This window comes from Pelophylax lessonae (genome assembly GCF_965119305.1).
Source record: "Pelophylax lessonae genome assembly, chromosome: 6".
Lineage (NCBI taxonomy): Eukaryota > Metazoa > Chordata > Amphibia > Anura > Ranidae > Pelophylax > Pelophylax lessonae.
In genome coordinates, this window is record NC_138773.1 from 334,124,003 (window position 1) to 334,130,002 (window position 6,000).

The following is a 6,000-nucleotide window of genomic DNA, read 5'->3' on the forward strand; positions in this document are numbered from 1 at the left end:
TTCCAGGGAAGACAACTCCCACTGTAGGTCTCACGGGCCAGACAGTGTCAGTGACTGAACCTCTCTATTGCAGGCTAGGCCAGCTTTGCAAGGAGAAGCTTGTTTTTTTTTTTTAGGTCATTGCATTTCTCTGGGTACCCAACATCTAACCACTCAGAGAATACAGACATTGAAGGACCCCCAAAGTCCTCGTAACCTTAAACAATGCACTATTTTTGAACCCTGCGTCTCTTCTTCCTGTTAAGGAGGAAGAGAAGGGGGGAGAAGGCCGTGCAGAAAAATGGTAATTTTCAAAACGTTATCTCACTCTCTTTCTTTCTCCCTCTCTCTCTTTTTCTTTCTCTCTCTCTCTCTCTCTCTCTCTCATCAATCAACTTTAGTAGGAACAACACGATTGTCTTTCTTTGATGGAGTGGCAATCAGCGGCTGTCAGTCCAGTGAAGGAGACCCCCATTCCAGTTGCTAACCTTTTTGTCGATGGTTCCAGGTACTACACCCCAGATGGTAAGACATAGAGATCAGGGGATCAATTTCTATACAGATTTGAGATACTCTTTTTGGGCTGACACATGATTGTGGTCCTGTCTGGAAGGCAAGAGGGTTCTTGACTAGTTTGGGGAGGTCGGTGAAATGTGCGTAGTTAATAGAGCTGTTCGTTGCCCTTTGCTTGCCACACGTGATAACCATTCTGAAGGTAAAGGCTCATACTACTGAGACGACTATGGAAGTCAATGGAAATGCCTTGGCAGATAGAACTGCTAAGGAAGGTTCTCTGAGCCCGGTGACAGAGACCCTAATGCTAGCCATCCCCTCTGATGTGTTAAGAAACTGCAGTCCCAAGCGGAAGTGCAGGAAAAGAGGAGATGGATGGTTTTGGGGGCTACACAGGGTCCAGATGACATCTGGGGTCTTGATGGTAAATGGTGTTTACCCAGATCCCTTTTTCCAATGATTGCCCACTCGGCTCATTACCCCGGGCACCAGTCAAAGATGGTTATGTGTGCATAGGTGGAGGAGCATTGGATTTGCCCTGGCTTTACTACCGCAGCTGAAAACGGTAACGGTACCGAGAAGGCACTCACCCAAACCGGAATATCCCTTTTACCGCATTCAGATAGACTATATCACTTTGCCGGGGAATGAGCGTGTTTTGGTCTGTCAGGATATGTTTTTTGGGTTACCAGAGGCTTGGCCCATTCACCATGCCATTGCCACTGCCACCACGAAAAAGATCCTGTCTGAGATAGTTTGTCGCAAGGGGGCTGCCTGGAACGATCAAGTCAGATCGCGGATCACACTTCACTGGTCAGATCTTTGCAGAGGTATGTACGGCGCTTCAGGGATTAGCGGTAAGGTTGAACGGCTGAATAGAAAGAGCCACGGCTCGAATATTTTCTCATTGCTCTTTACCCATACAGGAATGTCCCAGGGGTTATCACCCTACAAAGTTATGTTTGGGAGTCAACCAGAGCCTGGATTGTGCTTTCCTCAGCAGCTGTCATTTTTACATTCTCAGCTGACGGGGTGGGTGCAGTCCTGGCAACGGGAGCTCCAAAAGGTCCATCATAGGGTTCGGGAGTCTCTACCGGACCCTGACACGATAACCAGTGTACATTCTGTCCAACCAGGTGACTGAGCCGTTGTGAGGAAACGTCAAGGGACGGGATTGGAGCGGAGATATTCTGAGGTATTACCAGGTTCAGCTGACAACGCCGACTTCCTTGAGGCTCTGGATCCACTGCAAAAAGCTGCTCAACTCCATCCAAGAATGATAATGAGGAGTATCATTTTTTTATTTACATATTTAGCAAGTGTATTTTAGCAAGGGCAATGCATTTTCAGCTGGCCAAGACGGCAAACAGGTCTAATGGCTGGGTGTGCTCCAAACCCCCACCTAGCTATTACACCCCAGCAATGGCAGACGTTCGTATCATCATGAAGACAACCAAGAGACACTTGTGCACAGAATTTAATGACACATTCCTAGAGGGTAACATCAGTTATAGTTTTAAATGTTAGCTCTGGCTCCTGTTCTTTTCTGTTCAATACAATTTGGGTATCGGGACAATCAGGTAGTCCACGGCAGGGCTTTAATTTTAGTTTTGGCACTGGAACTAGATTCGTAGGATCTACAACCTGTGGGACAGGTATAGCAGTCATCTCACCAATGAAACTCCGGGTGTTTTTACTGTAGGAGAAAATGGTACTAGATTTTCTGTTAGCTTCCAAGGGGGGTTTCTGTGAATTCATAGGGGAAGACTGCTGTTCCGGTATAGCAAACACCAGTGATAAGGTCCAAGCCCATATGGATAAGGTAACTTCATTGCAAGGCAGAGCCAGAGCTATAGCTAGCGAGGGTTGAAATCCTTTTAATGCTTTGGGAGGTTCTGGGGATTTTTTTGTTCTCCATTGGATCTTGGTTGAAGAAAATTGTTGTTGTTTCTATTCCTCCTATATGATCCTGTTGTCTGGTTGACTGAGTCACCAAAGCCCGAGCAGATGACTTCGTCCTGATTGCTGAGACGAGACGCCCCAAGATTCCGCCCCTGCATCCGACGCCAAGGACTCCAGCCTGACCGCTGGTCAATGCATCCCATCATCTCATGCCCTCCCTCTGAAGTCATCTACCGAAGAACGGAACCCAAGTGTTGTTTCCTTTCGGTGGATTGTTTTTACCCGTTATCTTTTTCTTTTTATAAACTTTTTGAAATGGATTGTTTTTATTGTGAGAAGAACTGTTCCGTTTATTTGGAAGAAGAAGAAGAAGAAGAAGATTCATCAAGGGACACATGGGAGCATATGACAAAGAGGAGGGGCTGTTGTGGAAATTTTGATAGACATTTCTTTAGTTTAAATAGTCATTATGTCTCCCGGTGTCAAGTTTTACTGATAATCCCTATTTACAGTGATTATCGCTTTAACTGTCATTGCAGGAAAGACTTGTTGGTGAAAATCTTCCACTGGATGAGATGGCACAATACTAGTAGCAAAGAGAGTCCATCGCATAGGTCTAGGTCTGCGGTTCAGGGCCCTGCGCTGCTGAGATATGTCTGTGATATGGAAATTCTTATTGTACTAAGATTAATAGATGGCTCCTTATAGTCACATTCGATCGGTGTGACTGGGGGGGGGGGGGGGGCTGCTGCTATTATCTTATGCAGATAAAGCCTCATCAACTGGAACAAATAGAATGGTCACTATCAAAAATGGTTTATATATGAATCATTTTTGATGAAGACCCACCAACAAGTAATGGACTCATGTTTATGGATTGACATGAATGAACAATGAAAAGCCATGTGCTCCTTGTGGCAGTTGAGCCTTTTGTTCGCTCGTGTCCATCTATGGGCATGTACTCCACAGCTTCTATTGTGTTTTTTGAATGTATACGTGTCTGTGATTGGTGGTTGTGAAGCCACTCCCTGTAACTTCCTTTTTTTCACTTGCTGTAAATAAACCTGCTCTGCCATGAGACTCACACAGAACACACAGAGAGGACAGAACACACAGGAAGCAGACACACACACACACACACACACACCCACACACCCAGACACAAGCTCACACAGCCATTTCATCCATGAAGAGACACATAAACTCTCACACACAAACACTTGCTCTTACACACATGCACACACATACATATCCAATGGAGAGATACCTGGCAGATGGCATCAAAATGACCCAGCGTGTCTGTTCCTTTCTTTGTCGCCGAGCGCTTGGTAAACCGTTATGCAAAAGAGCTGTGCATTTGTACTTTTCAGTACAAGCTATTAATGGAGCTTGGTGCGTAATAATCTTGAGCGCACTGAAGCGGGTTTCTATGCTCCAAGCCCTATTAATTTCCACCACACTTGGCCATGTGTTTTGGGTCATTGTCATGCTGGAAGACCCATCAACTACCCATTTTCAATGCTCTGGCTGAGGGAAGGAGGTTCTCATACAAGATCCCTTTGATGTGGTAAAGTTGTCCTGTCCCTTTAGCAGAAAAACACCCCCAAAGCATAATGTTTCCACCTCCATGTGTGACGGTGGGGGATGGTGTTGGGGTCATAGGCAGCATTCCTCCTCCTCCGAAGGAGGGAAGGAGTCCCAGATGGAGAGGTGTGCTGTAGTAGCCTTCTCCCTTAGTTTTGCTGCGGTGTGTGGGGGAGGGAAGGAGTTCCGGATGAAGAGGTGCACTGTAGTAGCCTTCCCCCTTAGTTTTGCCATGGTGTGTGGGGGAGAGAAGGAGCCCCGGATGGAGAGGTGCACTGTAGTAGCCTTCCCCCTTAGTTTTGCCGCGGTGTGTGGGGGAGGGAAGGAGTCCCGGGTGGAGAGGTACACTGTAGTAGCCTTCCCCCTTAGTTTTGCCGCGGTGTGTGGGGGAGGGAAGGAGTCCCGGATGGAGAGGTGCACTGTAGTAGCCTTCCCCCTTAGTTTTGCCGTGGTGTGTGGGGGAGGGAAGGAGTCCCGCATGGAGAGGTGCACTGTAGTAGCCATCCCCCTTAGTTTTCCTGCGGTGTGTGGGGGAAGGAAGGAGTCCCAGATGAAGACGTGCACTGTAGTAGCCTTCCCCCTTAGTTTTGCCATGGTGTGTGGGGGAGAGAAGGAGCCCCGGATGGAGAGGTGCGCTGTAGTAGCCTTCCCCCTTAGTTTGGCCGCGGTGTGTGGTGGATGGAAGGAGCCCCGGATGGAGAGGTGTGCTGTAGTAGCCTTCCCCCTTAGTTTTGCCACGGTGTGTGGGGGAGGGAAGGAGTCCCGGATGGAGAGGTGCGCTGTAGTAGCCTTCCCCCTTAGTTTTGCCGCGGTGTGTGGTGGATGGAAGGACCCTGAGCCTCTGAGTCCGAGGATCCAGGTGCCACCTCCTGCTCTGGGATGGCGGGTCGGCAAGCCCAGATTGCGGGTTCCTGACCCGGCATCCCCTAGCATCAGTGTGTAGAAGAGAGCCGACACTAGAGGAAGCGGAGCCGATGCATTCTGTATAGCGCCGTCTCCTGTAACAGGTGGAGTGATACCAAATGTACCCCGCCTCCGCCTTTGACAGGAGCCATACAGGAAGCATCGGCTCTACTCTCTACTGCACCCGCATGCTTCCTCCAGCGCCGCTCCTGTCACATCTTTATTGGTTTCTCAGAGGAGCCAGCAGAACCCACCAGCAATACCCACCAACAGTACCCGCCAGCAGTATCCACCAGCACCAGCCAGCAGTACCCACCAACAGTACCTGCCAGCAGTATCCACCAGCAGTACCAGCCAGCAGTACCCACCAGCAATACCCACCAGCAATACCCACCAACAGTACCCACCAGCAGTACCAGCCAACAGTACCCACCAACTGTACCCACCAGCAATACCCACCAACAGTACCCGCCAGCAGTACCCACCAGCAGTACCAGCCAGCAGAACCCACCAGCAGTACCAGCCAGCAGTACCCTTCAGCAGTACCAGCCAGTAGTACCCACCAGCAGTACCAGCCAGCAGTACCCCAACAGTACCCACCAGCAGTTCCAGCCAACAGTACCTACCAGCAGTACCCACCAGCCAGCAGTACCCACCAGCAGTTCCAGCCAGCAGAACCCACCAGCAGTACCAGCCAGCAGTACCCACCATCAGTACCAGCCAGAAGTACCCACCAGCATTACCAACCAGCAGTACCCGCTAGCAGTACCAGCCAGCAGTACCAGCCAACAGTACCCACCAGCAGTACCCACCAGCACCAGCCAGCAGTACCCACAAGCAGTACCAGCCAGCATTACCCCAGCAGTACCAGCCAACAGTACCCACCAGCACCAGCCCGCAATACCCACCAGCAATACCCACAAACAGTACCCACCAGCAGTAACCACCAGCAGAATCAGCCAGCAGTAGCCACCAGCAATACCCACCAACAGTACCCACCAGCAATACCCACTAACAGTACCTGCCAGCAGTACCCACCAGCAGTACCAGCCAGCAGTACCCACCAACAGTATCAGCCAGCAGAATCCACTAGCAGTACCTTCCAGCAGTACCCGTCAT